Genomic DNA, 17,914 nt, shown 5'->3' on the forward strand with positions numbered 1-17,914 from the left:
CCGCCGAAAGCAGAACGTCCTGATGGTGAAACATTTTAACTTTGATTCCTATTCCCATTCTGACATGTTGATCCATGGCCTCCGTTTGTGCCATGATGATGCCATTTTAGGGTGGAGGATTAACACCTTATATTCTGTCTCAGTAGCATCCAACTAGATGGCATGATATTGATTTCTCAAACTTCCAGTTTAAAAAAAATCCCTCCCTTTCTCCACTTCTTTTATTCCCCATTCTGGCCTCTTACCTCTTCTCAGCTGCATATGTATCACCTACCCCTGTTCCCCTCCTCCTATGCTCCACTCTCCTGTCCCATCAAATTCTTTCCTCTCCAGTCCTTTACCTTTCCCACCCACCTAGCTCATCACCTAGCTATCCTCCTTCCCCTGGACTCTCTGGTGTCTTTCTTCTTCCTTTTCAGTCCTGAAGAAGGGTCTTGGCCCAAAATGTTGACTGTTTGTTTATTTCCATGGATGCTGCCTGGCCTGCTGAGCTCCTCCAACATTTTGTGTGGATTGTGCTGTTAATGTCATCTGGATTCACTAATAATATGAAATTTAATTAAGTCTTCTACAAACTGGCACAGATCAGAAGATGTGTACCCTGCTTAGAGCAACTCACCTCCTGACATTGTAAAGCTCTTCCATCTACAAAGTACAAGTCAGAAGTCAGTCAGAACATTCTCCACTGATAGATATGCTCAGTTTCAACACTCAAGCATCTCAATCCTTTTCAGGACAGAGTAAACAACTCTTTAATATCCTTCCTCCATCAGTGTATCATGGCTTCAATGTTTAAAATCTACAAAATTCATTTGTAGTTATTCACTTGCCTGGGTTACCTTAGCAATTTTTCCCTAACTTGCTTGAACTTACTTTTGCATGAAGTTCATGCAAAAAGAACAAGACTTTGTGTATATGGAAACATCCCCAACACTCCAATTGAACAATATCCTGGCTTGAAAACCATGTATGCCTTCATTGCCCCTGGTTCTACATCTTCTAGCCAACAAACGTGTAAGAATAGCTTCTCCAGACAGAACATGGCAGTTCAAGGTAGCTCCTCACCATCAGCATCCCATGGGACATATACAGACTGGCAATAAATCTTGGACTTGCCAGTTATGCTTTAATCTCCCAAAAAAGATTTTTAAAAATAATCTGCATATCCACATCGTAAGTACTGATAGACATGTATCATAGCAACCTACTTCCATGGGTTACAAGTTTCAGTAATATTCTTCCCCAAATATACTAAGCATAACTTACTAGCACCACAGACATATCCACATATATATGACATGTTAACTGTATCACTCTGAGACAAACTGAGAGCTTAAATGGAGTTATTCAAAGGAAACTGTAGGGAAACAGTTCAATAAGGATTCAATGCAGCCAGTCTACTAGGAAATTACTAACCACATAGAGATAAAATGGGAAGACATTTACAGTGTCAGTTTCAAGGCCATAAGAATGTCCATCCCAGTACATGCATAAGAGATAGAAATAAGTTTCAGTTCACATTTGATTCTTTTCTTGATCATAAGGCTTTACAACTTTTGTTTCCAAACTATATACCTCTCATTATTTATAGTGTCAGTTAAGTAATTTCCAATGGGAACAGTTCATGTTTTTGAAAGGGACCTGAACAGGTGTTTAGTTGAAAAGGAAAAGCAAAATAAATCCCACTCTGTATGAAAGAAAACTGAAATATATGAAGGTTGCAAGAATGCTGTTTTATACTGACACAACTCTGAACTGAATCCATAACCTGCACTCACTTTCAAGGACTCTACAGCTATCGTTCTGAATATTATTTTTTGCGCAGAAAGTTAAACCTCTTACAAAGTTAAATCTTGCAACATAGGGGACAGCAGAGCTTTGCTTCCAGATGAGCTCAATGTCTTCTATGCTTGTTTTGACCACCAAAAGGGAGGAACTATCACATATCCCCATGTCTCCTGACGATCCTTTGGTGTCAGTATCTGAAGATGACGTGCGGGCTTCCTTCAAGAGAGTGAATCCAAGGAAAGCATCCAGTATGGACAGGGTATCTGGCTGAGAACTGGAGACCTGTGCTGACCAACTGGCTAGTGTATTCATGGATATCTTCAACCTCTTGCTCTGGCAGAGTATGGTACCCACCTGCTTCAAGCAGGCTTCAATCACACTGCTGCCCAAGAAGAGCATGGTAACCTGTCTCAATGAATATCGTCCAGTGGCACTTACATCCAGCTTGATGAAGTGTTTTGAGAGGCTGGCGTTCAAGGATATCAGTTCCAGTCTGAGTGGCGACTTGGATCCACTCCAATGCATCTACTGAAGCGAACGACAGGAATTCTGCAGATGCTGGAAATTCAACCAACACACATAAAAGTTGCTGGTGAACGCAGCAGGCCAGACAGCATCTCTAGGAAGAGGTGCAGTCAACGTTTCAGGCTCTTCTCACCCTGTCTCTTGCAAAAACGCCATCCCCTTCTCGCAATTCCCCCGTCTCCGCCGCATCTGCTCTCAGGATGAGGCTTTTCATTCTAGGACGAGGGAGATGTCTTCCTTTTTTAAAGAAGGGGGCTTCCCTTCCTCCATTATCAACTCTGCTCTTAAACACATCTCCCCCATTTCACGTACATCTGCTCTCACTCCATCCTCCCGCCACCCCACTAGGAATAGGGTTCCCCTGGTCCTCACCTACCACCCGACCAGCCTCCGGGTCCAACATATTATTCTCCGTAACTTCCGCCACCTCCAACGGGATCCCACCACTAAGCACATCTTTCCCTCCCCCCCCCCGCATTCCGCAGATATCGCTCCCTACGCAACTCCCTTGTCCATTCGTCCCCTCCATCCCTCCCCACTGATCCCCCTCCTGGCATTTACCTGTGTAAGTGGAACAAGTGCTACACATGCCCTTACACTTCCTCCCTTACCACCATTCAGGGCCCCAAACAGTCCTTCCAGGTGAGGCGAGGTTTCACCTGTGAGTCGGCTGGGGTGATATACTGCGTCCAGTGCCCCCGATGTGGCCTTTTATATATTGGCGAGACCCGACACAGACTGGGAGATCGTTTCGCTGAACACCTACACTCTGTCCGCCAGAGAAAGCAGGATCTCCCAGTGGCCACACATTTTAATTCCACACCCCATTCCCATTCTGACATGTCTATCCACAGCCTCCTCTACTGTAAAGATGAAGCTACACTCAGGTTGGAGGAACAACACCTTACATTCCGTCTGGGTAGCCTCCAACCTGATGGCCTGAACATCGACTTCTCTAACTTCCGCTAATGCCCCACCTCCCCCTTGTACCCCATCTGTTACTTATTTTTATACACACATTCTTTCCCTCACTCTCCTTTTTCTCCCTCTGTCCCTCTGAATATACCCCCCCCCACCTCCTTGTCTTTCTTCCCGGACCTCCTGTCCCATGATCCTCTCATATCCCTTTTGCCTATCACCTGTCCAGCTCTTGGCTCCATCCCTCCCCCTCCTGTCTTCTCCTATCATTTTGGATCTCCCCCTCCCCCTCCAACTTTCAAATCCCTTACTCACTCTTCCTTCAGCTAGTCCTGACAAAGGGTTTCGGCCCGAAACGTCGACTGTACCTCTTCCTACAGATGCTGCCTGGCTTGCTGCGTTCACCAGCAATTTTTATGTGTGTTGCATCTACTGAAGCAACAGGTTTACAGCAGATGTCATCACATTGGCTCTTCACACAACCCTGGAACATCCAGACATCAAAGGTACATACATCAGGGTGCTTTTTTTCAATTACAGCTCAACATTAAATACCATCGTCCTCTCAAAACTAACCAGTAAACTCCAAAACCTGTGCCTCAATACTTGTGCAACTGGATCCTGGATTTCTTTACTTGTAGACCCCAGTCAGTTTGGATTGTTAAAAACATCTCCTCCACAATCTTTATCAGCACAGGAGAACCACAGGGACGTACGCTTAGCTCCCTGCTCTACTTGCTTTACAGCTATGACTGTGCGGCAATACAAGTTTGCTGTTGACACCACTGTTACGGGCTGTATCAAAGATGGCGATGAATCAGCATACAGCAGGGAGATTGAAAATTTGGCTAGGTGGTGTAATAACAACAACCTTTCACTCAATGTCAGCAAAACCAAGGAACAGATTGTGGACTTCAGGAGAGGGAAACCAGGGATCTACAAGCCAGTAATCATCGGAGGATCAGATGTGAAAAGGATCTGTAACTTTAAATTCCTGGGTGTCACTATGTCAGAGGACCTATCCTGGACCCATCATATATAATTGCAAAGAAAGCACGACAACGCTTCTACTTCCTCAGGCGCCTGTGATGTTTGGCATGTCATAAGAACCTTGGCAAACTTCTAGAGACGTGTGGTATAAAGCGTACTGACTGCCTGCGTTAAGGGCTGGTATGAGAACACCAAAGCCTTTGAGCAGGAAATCCTACAAAAGGCAGTGGATTTGGCCCAGTACATCACGGGTAAAATCCTCCCAAACATTGATCACATCTACATGAAACGTTGTCTTAGAAAAGCAGCATCCATCATCAAAGATCCTCACCACCCAGGCCATGCTCTTTTCTTGCTGCTGCCATCAGGTAAAAGGTACAAGTGCCTCAGGACTCTCACCATCAGGTTCAAGAACAGTTACTATCACTCAACCATCAGGCTCTTAAACAAAAGGGGATGACTACACTCATTCTACTCACGGTGTTCTCACAACTGATGGTCTTACTTGAAGGACCCTTTTATCTTGTTATTTCGTGCTTGTTATCTATTGCTATTTATTTATCTTTGTATTTGCACAGTTTGTTGTTCATTGATCCTGTTTACAGTTACTGTTCAATAGATTTGCTAAGTATGCCTGCAGAAAATGAACCTCAGGTGTGAGTTGTATGAGGTGACATGTATGTACTCTGATAATAAATTTTACTTTGAATTTGGCACAATTTGTCTTCTTTTGCACATTGGCTGTTTGTCAGTCTTTATTTATGTACAGTTTTTTTCATAAATTCTATTGTACTTCTTTATTTTCCTGTAAATGCCTGCAAGAAATTGAATCCCAAGATTCAAGATTTAAAATGCAAGTTTATTTATCACGTGTACGTTGAAACATACAGTGAAGTTCATCGTTTGCATTAACAACCAACACACCTGAGGGTGTGCGGGGGTTAGCCCGCAAGTGTCACATTCCAGTGTCAACATAACATACCCACAGTGATTGGTGGAACAACACTGAGCACAACTAAACAGAACACAACAAGCAGTAAAACAACAACAGTAAAATAAGCCACACCTCTTCCTCCCACCCGTGGTGTACACAGTCCTCTTAACGCTAAGACAGTGTTTCTTTTTGGACTCCAGCCTCCTGCGGACTCAGATATGCAGACATTGGGCCTTCGACTACCCCAGAGGACTTGTGGAGATTTGTAGACCCCGGGCTTCAGTCAATAGGTCTTGATCTCCAAGTTCCACATGTGACTCTCAAACACATTTCACCTCGTTTCTCCTGCTTGTATGGACTTTGGAAACCTACTGACAGCTTGCTGGCAATGGTGGGTGGGGGTGGGGGGAGGTGACACAGCCTTCATCTATGCTGGTATGCCAGTCCAGCTTCTGGCTGGACATCGTGGCCCAGCCTCCAGATGTCCTGTGCCCTTGTTGCTGGCTTTCAAACATGGAGTGGAGACTTAAGACTCTGGGCAGTCCTCTATTTGCCCCACAACCTTAACCTAACTTCTCTCTTCCCTGTCCCTAAAAACCATCCCCACCCCCAAAAAAACAGCTAAAATTGAGCCACAACCTCAACGGAGGTCACAGCTTGGTGCCATCTTAAGTATATAGTATAAGGTAGTAGATGGTGACATATACATATTTTGATAATAAATTGACTTTGACAAATAAACCTAATATACAGTGATTATTTTAAATCTACCATTACCCAGGCATCGTACTCGCATAGCTAAATGTGCTATGGGATATCGATATTTTGCAATCCCATCTGGTGGCACAGATGGACCCAATTACTGAGAGCGATTTGTTAATTGCTAATGAGCTGAGTATGTACCACAAAAGCTATTTACCACTATCATATTTCATTTGTAGCTCCGGTAGTAGTTTAACATGTTTAAAAATGTGCTATTTATATAAGTTTTTAAGTTACCCAAGCTAGAAGATTCAAGTTTCTAGAAATAAGAGCACAAAGATCTACAATAAAAATAGCAATGTGCTACTGAGGGAGTCATACGGCTTTCAAATTTTCCCATAGTTTTGGTAAACCAAAGCGTCAAACCACTTTGGATGCCATATGCATGAATGCCGTAATGTGTTTGCAATGAATGCATGCTTCTGGTGGGCAAAGTTAGCTAACTGTGAAGCATAAATGCTGGTTTAAATTTAGCACTTCAGTCAACACTCTCAGCATCAAGAATAACATTTAATTATTCCTATTAAAAAGGAATTAACAGCTATTTAGAGGGTTGTTGCTAGTTGATTTCTTCTACATGTGTTTGTGCTTTCTATAATTGCTTCAGTTGTCAAATGGGAATGATGTGGTAAATTCTCAAGGTTCCACATAAACACAGTGTTTTCAGGCAAGCACGAGGAAATCTGCAGATGCTGGAAATTCAAGCAACACACACAAAATGCTGGTGGAACGCAGCAGGCCAGGCAGCATTTTGTGTGTTTTCAGGCAAGAATGCATTCAGACATTCTCCATAAAATGTAGCAATGTTAAAAAATAAAATCACATATAAAACAGGACAGAAGGAGAGAGACGGTCAGCAGGACTCTCAACAGGAAATTACATCAATCAACTGTGCTCAGGCAGTAATTCTCCAATCTATACCTGAACAAAGAATAATGTATGATATGTTTGCAAATGGACATGGGAATTCCCTAAAGGTTAATTTGCAGGTTGAGTCAGTAGTGATGAAGGTAAATGCAATGTTAACTTTCATTTCAAAAGGGCTAGAATATAAAAGCAAAGATGTAATATTGAGGGTTTGTAAGACATTGGTAAGGCCTCACTTGGAGTATTGTGAGCAGTTGTGGACCCCTTATCTAAGAAAGGATGTTCTGACATTGGAGAGGGTTCAAAGGAAGTTCATGAAAATGATTCCAGGATTGAAAGGCTTGTCATATGAAGACAGTTTGATGGCTCTGGACCTGTTCTCACTGGAATTCAGGAGAATGAAGGGTGACCTCATTGAAAACTATTGAATGTTGAAAGGCCTCAAAAGAGTGGACATAGAGAGGATATTTCCTATGGTGAGGGAGTCTATGACCAGAGGAGGCAGCCTCAGAATAAAGGAATGTCCTTTTAGAACAGAGATGAGCAGATATTTCTTTAGCAACAGGGTGGTGGATATGTGGAATTTGTTGCCACAGACGGATATGGAGGCCAAGTCATGGGATATATTTCAGCTAAAGGTTGATAGATTCTTGATTAGTCAGGGCATAATGGGACATGGGGAGAAGGCAGGAGATTAGGACTGAAAGAGAAATTGGATCGGCCATGATGAAATGGTGGAGCAGACACAATGGACCAAATGGCCTAATTCTGCTCCTATATCTAATGGTTTTATGCTTGCAATTTAACTAACACATTTTTATTGAAACCTGCCATCTGCTGCAGCCACCAATACAAGATTAGAGAAGTATGGAGGCTACATTGTCAGTATCTGTAATAGTGATGCCAGAAATAAACTTTTATGCGGCTGGCTCCTTCCATTCTGAAGCTAACGATATTTGCAGTATCTTATAGTGTGTTGCTGCTTAAATTTGGATACTAATCACTGGGGTTCTCTTTTCAGAAAGAACTATTTCAAAGATTCAAAGTACACTTATTATCAAAGTATGTATGCAGTATACAACCCAAAGATTCATCTTCCCACAGACAGCCACGAAACAAAGAAAACCATGGAACCCGTTCAAAGTATCAAACCCCCAACATGCAAAGAAAAACAACAAATTGCGCAATCCACAAACCGTGTCAACTGAACCTTCCCCAAGACTCGAGACTCTGGCACTATTCTCCAGCAGGAATGAGTGAGAGGTGCCGATTGAATACAGGCACCTTCCTCTGGGAGCAGCATGGGAGAGACCGGTCACTCACAAGCATCCAGTGCTGAACACCCGCTCGCCTTCTGCTCTCACCCTCATTGGTTTCAATTTTCCTCAGTGCTTTAATTGGTAAGATTGGCAAGAAATGGCCTCCAGGCCGCACACTTCATTCGAAACCTCACCAAATTCCCTCTGAGATAACAAAGTGCCAGATTGCTCAATACACCATCAAACTGTAGAACACAGGTTCCAATAGCAGCTGAATCATATTTGAAAGAAGAAGTAAAGGAAGTAAATTAAGCAATTCTGTGAACTGTCTGAAGGATGTTGCCTTTCGTTGCATTGTTCACTGGCGCCATTTTCTTCAGGATTCTGTTCTGCCTTTCCAGACAGACAAAACAGGTGGCAATGCCACGGCTTTCCCTTATTGCACACAGGGTGCCATCAAAATTAGTTTCAGGAAGTCACTTGTCAACACTAACCTACACAGAAACCACAAGGAATTCCATTTCCTCAATATCCCGCTGGCAGACAGTGAATCACATTATCTTCATTCCACAACAATCCATTGTGATGGAACAAACATGGAAAAATGAAAATGAAACACTGGGTAAAAATGGTGTTTCCTTACAACACAACTGATGACTAGTGCACAATCGCTGCAACATACTGGAAACGTGTGCAATGAATGTAAAAAAGCAGACCTGAAGCTTTCACTGCATGGTTTGTTCTGAGCAAGATGTTTTTTTGAGGGCCAATCTTGCCATCAGCTAATGGCAAAGAAAAAACAAAAGGGAGTGACCCATGCGGTCCCTTTCTCCCTGGATTGACCATAAAAATCTAATTTGTGCAAAAAGGATAATAACAACCTTTATTCACCAACAACTCTACATCTTTTTTATGACAATGATCAATTTTACTTGGCCACAAAAGTAAATGCAAGAACAAAATACAAAATAGAGATCAAATGTATGAATGGAATCATGTCATAATGTCAACAAAAATAATTTATTTTTGTCCATGTCTTTGGTGTGCCTTTGCACGTCCTAATGTTCTTTTACAGTACCACTCCAGTAGCCAGCACAGCTGGTGCATGATGGATGACGTTTATTGGGAGAGTTGTAGATGACCTTGAACAATGACTTCAAACAGCTCTTAATAAAGAGAACCCAACTGCATATATACTATGTGGCCATACAGTGGTGTTTGAATTGGCTGGCTGAAAGGCAACAGCAATGACACAGACAAGAGACAGAAATGAGACTTCTGGGCTCCATCTCTACCCAGAGTGGCACCATGGTAATCCAAGTAACCCGATTAATTTCTGGACCACCAGGATATACCTTGCACAGTAATGCTCAACCAAAATGGCAGAAGATGGACTTCATGGGTGCGGAATGAGCTGGGAAACTGCCTAAACCACTGGAATCAGGCAAGATTGTATGTAATGTTGGTGCTGGAATGTTGGCCTTCTGATGCTGTGTTATAGATAAGCTTTATTCGTCACATGTACATCGAAATATACAATGAATTGCATAATTTACATCAGATCAAATCTGCAAGGATTGTGCTGAGGAGCCCGCAAGTATCGTCATGCTTCCAGCTACAACTCACTAATCATAACTGTGTGTTTTTGGAATGTGAGAGGAAACCGGAGCACCCGGAGGAAACGCACACGGTCATGGGGAGAACGCACAAACTGCTTACAGGCAGCGGTGGGCGCTGAAGCCCAATCTTACAGCTGGGGTTGCACTACCATTCAGTTCAGTTCAGTCCATGCAGACCAGAGTTAGCCATCCCTTTCCTTGCAGAAAGGATAGGCTTTAAACTTTGTACAAAGCTCTGTATTGGACACCTTCACGCTGGCTGATAGTGAAGAGAGTTTTGCTGGTATTGTCAGCCTTATCGATGAGCAGTATCATTAAGTACCTGATTTATCACTATATGCAGATTCTGCGTTATGCTATACTCAAAATTACGTGTATTGTCAAATCCAATTTGGAACTTGAGGGCAGTTTATCTTCTCATTTGGCCTGATCTTGGGTATCTGAAATGAAAAAGAAATAACGGTAAGGTTGTGCTAGGTGGGGGAAAACATTTTTATATTATTAACAACTTGTAAATTAGAAAGGAATGTATCAGGGGAGATGTGGGATGTGATAAGTAAGCATGAAAATACCATTATCTTTGAGCCAAGGCCTAAATAATGGACACACTAATAATGGTCTGTATTCTCTCCTTTAATGATGACTGTGGCATACAGGCATGCCTGTCTGCTTTAGTTTGTTCCTTCTGCATCTTGTTATACATCACCTTGCCCTGCAAGAGTGAGAGAGAGAGAAGTGTGAAATTCAGTGCCATGCAACTTGTTTGGTCAATGTAGTTATCATGGATGAGTACCTCACTGTGTTTAGACCATGAGATACCAGTATGAAAATTGCAGCACAGAACATAGGACAGTGGAGCACAGTACAGATCTTTTGGCTCACTATGTTATCCCAACCTTTTAACCTATTCTAAGATCAATCTAACACTTCCCTTCCACATGGCCCTTCAATTTTCTTTCATACATATGCCTATCTAAGAATTCTCAATGTCCCTAATGTACCTACCTCTACCACCAATCCTGGCAGCATGTTCTACACATCCTCCACACTCTGTGTAAAAAGCCTACCTTAGGCATCCCACCTATACTTTCCTCTAATCATCTTAATATTAGACCCTCTTGTATTACCCATCTTCCTGCTGGGGAAAAGGCGCTGGCTGTCAAATCTATCAAAGCCTCTTATCATCTTATGAACCTCTGTTAAGTTTGCTCTCATCCTCATTTGCTCCAAAGGAAAAAGCCCTAGCTCACTTAACCTTTCCATAAGATATTCTCTCTTATTCATCTAGCATTCTGGTAAATCTCCTCTGCACTCTAAGGCCTCTGCATCCTTTCTATAATGTAGTGGTTAGAACTGAACACAATACTCCAAGTGTGGTCTAACCCGAATTTTATAGAGCTGAAACATTACCTTACAGTTCTTGATCTCAATCCTTAACTAATGAAGGCCAACACACCATATGCCTTCTTAACCACCATAACAATTTTCTTTTTTTTTTGGCGTTTGCCTGTGTGCGTGCGAGTCTGTGCGTGTGCGTGTGTGTCTGCGTGTCCATGCGTGCATCCGTGATGATGGCTTTTACAAGGCACGGAGTGTGAGAGAGAGACTGTGGCGTGCCACTCCTCACACAGACATTTTCGCAGTATTTTCCCTTCCCCTACGAGGTTGAGTTGCAATCTCGACACTCAACCCGGCACGGATGGAAAGTGTACTCGGAGAGGACCTGACTAGTTTCGAACCCAGGAACCTCAGCTCCCGGGTCCAACATCGATGCCGTTGCACCACCAGCCGGCCCCACCATATCAATTTTCAAGGCAAATTTGAGGGGTCTATGGATGTGGATCTCAAGATCCCTACGACTCTCCACCTTGATAAGAATCATGCCATTAATCCAGTATTTTGCCTTAAACTTTGACCTTTCAAAATGCAACACTTCATACTTTTTATAGATTGAACTCCATCTGCCACTTCTCAGCCCAGCTCTACATCCTATCAATGTCCTGTTGCAACCTACAACAATCTTCTACACTAACCACAACACCTCCAACCTAGCAGCATCACAGATAGATGTTAGGAATGAGCCTTGATTAATCAAGACTGTTGGCAAAACAAATGGAGACATAGTGAAATAAGGATTGCTTATAAACAGTTGGTAAGATATTACATTAAAAAATTACTCACAGACCTTGACAAGTGTGATGAAGTTGAACTCCTTGTGGCAATGCATTCAGGTCCTTGAGACTTGTCTCCCAGGGTTAACATCAAATGCTCTATTCCAGATCTTTCTCTTTCTTGACAAATAGCTGCACGGCCTCCTGGTTATGTATTGACACAGAATGTATTTTGCAGTTTGCTGCAACTGAAAACCTTGTGCCTTCTCCCGTGTTCTGCCATTCTTCTTTGTTTTTCAGGTCATTGCAGAAAGGCAGACAGCAACAACCACCAGCTACAGTGTGCCTCCTCTTTAGTGGGTGCAGAGTAACTAACAGAATAACATCACTCATAAAATTGACTCCAAGCTGATGTGTCAAGCTAATTAACAAAATGGTCAGTACAACATGGTCATTAAGAGCTGCTCTCATAAAAATAAACAGGTAGTATAAAATTAGTGAAGGTTAAATCACACACATTGCATCTTTCATTTTCAGAAGGCAGTGAACTTGGTACACACAGATTTTAATACAAAGACTTCTCTCATTCTATTCCAGATAGGCAACCAATACTATGTGTATTGGTCAGTAGAGCAGAATTAGAATTTTGTGTTCCTGCTTATCATTTTTCAGCATCTGTCTCCAATCTTCCCCTTATCTTCTCTCACTCATCTCCATCTAGTTCTCAATCTTTCTCGTCCTTTTATTTTCTCCTTGTCTGGCACACTTATCATCTTTCTGCTGCTGTCGCTCAACTCCTCCACCTTTCCTCTCACCTGCGAGTTACCTTTCACTCCTCCTGAAATATTGACTATTCTTCTCCCCCCACCACCAGCACAGATGCTGCTCAACAGCTAACTGGATCGAGGCGTACGAATTGAAAGTCACACATTTTGACCATATTTTTCATTACAAATTCTTTATTGACAACTACATTCCCCATTTCATTACACTGTCCTATTAGCAGCGGTATATGTAGAGTGTAAGTTCGTAATGATATTTAGAAACAGAAAGCACTGAAAGGAAAAACATATTTGCAATATTATTTGAAAACTTGTGTTGGAATTGCAGACCAATGTTAATATCATGTGCAATCTTCAGATGAATGAAGTTAGAGGCTACAACATGATTGGCCCAGAGAAGGCTAACTTAGTTGGTTTGTCAACTTCAGTTCACAACTTACTTCTAGTTGCACCAGAACCTTCAATTCATTTCTTTCTTTTCATCTCCAGTCAATTTTGCTAAAAAAAAATTTCAAAATCCAACTCTATAAAAAAAATCAAACCAGAATGAGAAAAGAAATGGTCATATGTTTTTTTTTGCTGACTTTCTGTCTCCTCGCCAATATTAGAAATGGAAAGTTCTTCCTTACTTTTATAAGCCACTAAAATTATCTTTTCCAAATGGAAAGAAATACAAGTGAGTTAATTAGACAATAGAACAGTACAACACAAGAACAGAAACTTGACCTGCACATCTCCTTTGAACCTAATTAACCCCCTCACCTTTAATAGACGCTCCAAAGGTAGTCACAGCTGAAGGGTAGTAGTGGGGACGAGCTCCCACTGCTAAACAAATGTTCTTCATGGCATGCATCTCAAACAGCCTCTGACAACCAAGTCCAACTCCTGGCCTTCACGTGTGGCCTAGTTCTTATGCCCAGCAGAGCTGTTCTCACTGACAGGAGAAGGGGCGAAGGCGGGCCACTGGCACCTTAAAACCAGTTGCTCCGGGCAGATGGGGCTCATAACCACGGATGGTAGATCATCTAGAAGAGGGAAAACTACGATTTCAAACCTCTGCTGCCTTGCGGCTATACCCGCTCACAGGAAAGGCTTTGGGAGTAAACCCCGAGGAAAAATCCAGAGTCGGAGTCCCGAAGGTGGCTGTCTGCTGTACCCAGCACCGGCACGGCAACTCCTGCCATGCTGCTGGCACCAAACTGTATTGACCTTCGTTGTTCCTTTGGACCTGTCATCAGCATGGAGGGGGGGTCCCACTGCATGGGCAACAGACGGATCTCCATATCAACTCTGCCCTGGCTTGCGCCCTGGAGAGGCCACTCCCCAGTGACTACCAGAGGCGCAGTACCCATGGTCAACCACAACCGACGGAGGCCACACACACACACACACACACACACAGTGTTAGGCATTTCAACCCTGGGAAAAAGATACTGGCTATTTATCTATGTCTGTCATAATCATATAAATTTCTATCAGATCTCCCCTTAGCTTCTGCCGCTGAGGAAAAAACAACCAAAGACCATCCACCCTGTTTTTTCAGCACACACCACTAAACCAGGCAGCATTCCAGTCAACCTCTTCTGCACTCTCTCCAAATCCTTCCTATAATGGGGTGACCAGAAGTGAATGCAATATTCCAGATTCAAAGAACATTTATTATCAAACTATGAATGCAGTATACAACCCTGAGCTTCGTCTTCCCCATAGACAGCCACCAAATAAAAGAAAACCATGGAACCTGTTTTTTCCCTTCCGGCAAGGTGGCGGCACTACTGGTTGCAGCGGCTTCTATGGGGTCAACCAAAGGTGCTACCGTTCTACTCAAAATCCTTCTATACATTAAGAACTCGAAGGACTGCAAGTCTACACCATCAGCAGGTTGCTCACTAGTGGAGATAACAAAGGAGCTCCAGAACGTGCTGCTGCCTGAGTCGATGGAGGTGTACAGTCAAATAGCAAGTGGCCATCATGATCGCTTTTCTTGCGATCAGGAAGACCCCTTTGGACATTGTTAATCTGCGATGCCACAAGTTTGATTCACTGATTTATTGGATGTGAGCAGGGGCAGACGAAGGGGGCCTAATCCTCGGTCGAAGGGAGGACCAGGCCTGCAAGTCACGGTGTCGCCTGTTTGCAGCCACCCAGAGTGAGGGGACGAAGCCATTGTGCTTTACTGGGGGTGATGTGGCACGGTGTCCGTACACAGTCGGAGCTGCCCTCCCAGTTTCACTCGGCAGAAGACAAGCTCTGTTGTGGCTGACTGAAGATTTTTTAGTGGCACTCAATGGACTCAGGTCTCAAGTTGCTGGGACGTCTGAGCCATTGCACTCTACCAGGAGCAGTGTAGAGCAGCTGTGGTGACTGAAGATTTAAACTGAACTTGACTATGTATATATGGTTAAATGACAATTAAACTTGAATTGAATTGAAGAGAAACAGCAAACTCTCCCTCCCCCCACGCAGAAAAAAAACACGCAACTGGCAGCAAAAAAAACAAGTGAGAAAACACAAAATCAAAAGAGTCCAAACATACTTCAAAACACAAAATCGAAACAGTCCAAACATACTTCAGTTCAGCTCAGTGTTCTTTATCTGAAGGCCACCCTGACTCAAAGTCACCCAAAATAGCAACAAAAAAAGAAACACAGTATAATGTGAACTCGCGCCCTATCTCCAGACTTCTTGGCCTTGAGGCCACACATTTCATTCGAATTCTCCCAGAGCTTTCTCAGAGACAGCGAAGCGCCATTTCACTCAATTGGCTCGATAACACACCACCAAAATGTAGATCACAGACTACGTAGATGCAGTTTAAATGTTATAAAGCTACAACACAAAAAAAGCTGTAATATGTAAAAGCTGCAACATAAAATGCAACTACAACTTAAATTGCAACTTCATTAACAGGTTTTAACTGAAATAACATCATTTTATGGACTATTTTCCTTTGCTTAGCCCAAGTGCTCCAGTTTCAATTTCTCTTTATCCCTACGTTGTGACTCACTTTCTCTCCTTTCAAAGTTCATGGAATCAAAAACCAAACAAATTGAAACCAGAGCAGACATTTCTTCCATTCTTACAGACACACACCAACACATCATTTTAAAAATACAGTATACAAAACTACCATCTTAATGTTTAATTTTTTTTCCGCTCTGCTTCATTCACAAAGCTATCCTGCTGCTGAGATTATAGCAGTAAAACCTAATCTTGCTGAAATTCCCGAGTATAATGTCTCGGATCTGAAAGTTCCAATGAGGCTTAAAGGTCAAAGATTAAAGGTGCAAAGATGTTATTCTTAAAAATATTTTGGATTATTTTGATATTTCACATTCCTGAAGGGGAAATCTTGCCTGACATATTTGTTGGAATTCTTCTTGAGGACATAACAAGGAGGATAGAAAAAGGAGAGTCAGTGGATGTTGTTTCCTTGGATTTTCAGGCCTTTGACAAGTTGCCACACATGAGGCAGCTTTACAAGATCCCATGATATTATAGGGAAAGATACTAAGGGACAGAAGATTGGCTGATTGGCAGGAGGCTAAGAATCAGAATAAAGGAGGCCTAGTCTGGTTACCTGACAGTGTCAAGTGGTATTCTGCAGGAGCTGGTATTGGGACCACTTCTTTTCACGTCACTTGTCAAGATTTGGATGATGGAATGAGTGGTTTTGTAGTCAAGTTTGAAGACAATAAAAAAAAAGGGGGGGGCAAGAGGTGTTAAGGGAGCAGGGAGTCTAAACAAGGATTTGGATGGATTGGGAGAAAGGGCAAAGAAGTGTCAGATGGAATACAGTGGAGGGAAATATAAGGTTAGTCACTTTGAGTAGAAAAAATAAAGGCATAGGCTATTTTCTAAACGGGGAGAAAGATCATAAATCAGATTAAGAAAGGGACTTGGGAGTCCTTGTGCAGAATTCCCTAAAGGTTAACTTGCAGGTTGAGTCAGCAGTAAGGAAGGCAAATGTAATGTTAGCATTCATTTGAAGAGGACTACGATACAGGTTTCCCCCGCCATCCGAAGGTAGAGTGTTCCTATGAAATGGTTCATAAGCTGGAATGTGGTAAAGAGTGAAGAAGCAATTACCATTTATTTATATGGGAAAAATTTGTGAGCGTTCGCAGACCCAAAAAAATAACCTACCAAATCATGCCAAATAACACATAAAACCTAAAATAACAGTAACATATGGTAAAAGCAGGAATGATATGATAAATACACAGCCTATATAAAGTAGAAATACTTTTCCACAATCATTGCCGCACCGTTCTCCCTAGCCAAAATCTCACGCAAGCACTCTCGGCAGAAACACTCTCTACTTTAAGCTATGAAGCTGCCAAATCACACCAAATAACACATAAAAATACACAGCCTATATAAAGTAGAAATAATGTATGTACAGTGTAGTTTCACTTACCAGAATCGGGAAGACAGCACCGAGCACACTGATGATGGTGTGTTAGGCTGAGTCGTCGGAGGCTGGGGTAGTACAGTGATCCCCACCCTCCAGGCCGCAGACCGATACCGATCCGCGAAGTATGCAGGGGTGCAGCGTTGGCCGGGACGCACCCTTCACATCTTTAAGAAAAAAGCCGAAATAACCAAGCTAATTAATTAGGTGCCACCCGGCACGTACATGTTGGCCCAGATCAGAGGCTTTTTCCTTAAAAATGTGTTGGGTGCGTCCCGGCCACCGCGGCAATGTATCGGTCCGCGGCCCGGGGGTTGGGGTGGTGGGACACTGGGGTGTCATCTCATTGTCGTCTGTTTCCATTAGGGAAGGCAGGTCATCTTCTTCTATGTCTGCCTGCCTTGATGTCGAAGGTCGAGGTTCGTCATCTGCTGTGGCTGATGTGGAAGGCTTGAAAAACGACAGTATGCTTGACTGCTTAGACTGGCGCATTTTTCTATCTCACAGTTCTTTGTAAGCACTCAAACCATCCTGCAAATATGCCCTAAAGCTATGTACCCTTTCAAAATTAAAGTCGTACTTTTCTGCAATCATTGCAGCAAAAATCTCACGCAGTTGCTTCACGTTCAGTTCCTGGACGACTTTACTTTTGGTCCGTTCGCTACTGCATTCGGTTTCGATTGTTATCTTTTCCTCTTCCAATTGCATCAGCTCTTCATCTATCAGTTCTTGATCATGGGATGCCAAAACCTCTTCAACATCATCTTCGTCACCTTCCACAAGCCAAACTCACTTTGTCCTTACTTCGTTCACCACGATCAAAACGCTTAATTATGTCTAGTTTTACGCTAAGTGTAACACCCTTATGATCTCCTTTAGGCTTTTCTGATACCTTAGAACTCATCTTGCTAACAGCTGCTCACAGGCACGTGTTTAAGCAATGCC

General features: G+C 42.8%; 1 protein-coding gene and 1 long non-coding RNA gene across 5 annotated transcripts in view; both read right to left on the minus strand.

Moving 5' to 3' along the window:
• Positions 1 to 17,914, minus strand: part of LOC140187969 (E3 SUMO-protein ligase PIAS4-like) — a 118,019-nt gene that overhangs the window by 77,325 nt on the left and 22,780 nt on the right. The gene's annotated exons all lie outside the window — the stretch shown is intronic.
• LOC140187971 (uncharacterized) lies at positions 9,535 to 13,307 on the minus strand. Its single transcript, XR_011883191.1, has 3 exons — positions 11,848 to 13,307; positions 10,235 to 10,374; positions 9,535 to 10,102 (listed from the first exon to the last, which is right to left on the minus strand). It is a non-coding gene; the product is annotated as an uncharacterized lncRNA (long non-coding RNA).

The sequence above is a fragment of the Mobula birostris genome, chromosome 26 (assembly GCF_030028105.1).
Source record: "Mobula birostris isolate sMobBir1 chromosome 26, sMobBir1.hap1, whole genome shotgun sequence".
Lineage (NCBI taxonomy): Eukaryota > Metazoa > Chordata > Chondrichthyes > Myliobatiformes > Myliobatidae > Mobula > Mobula birostris.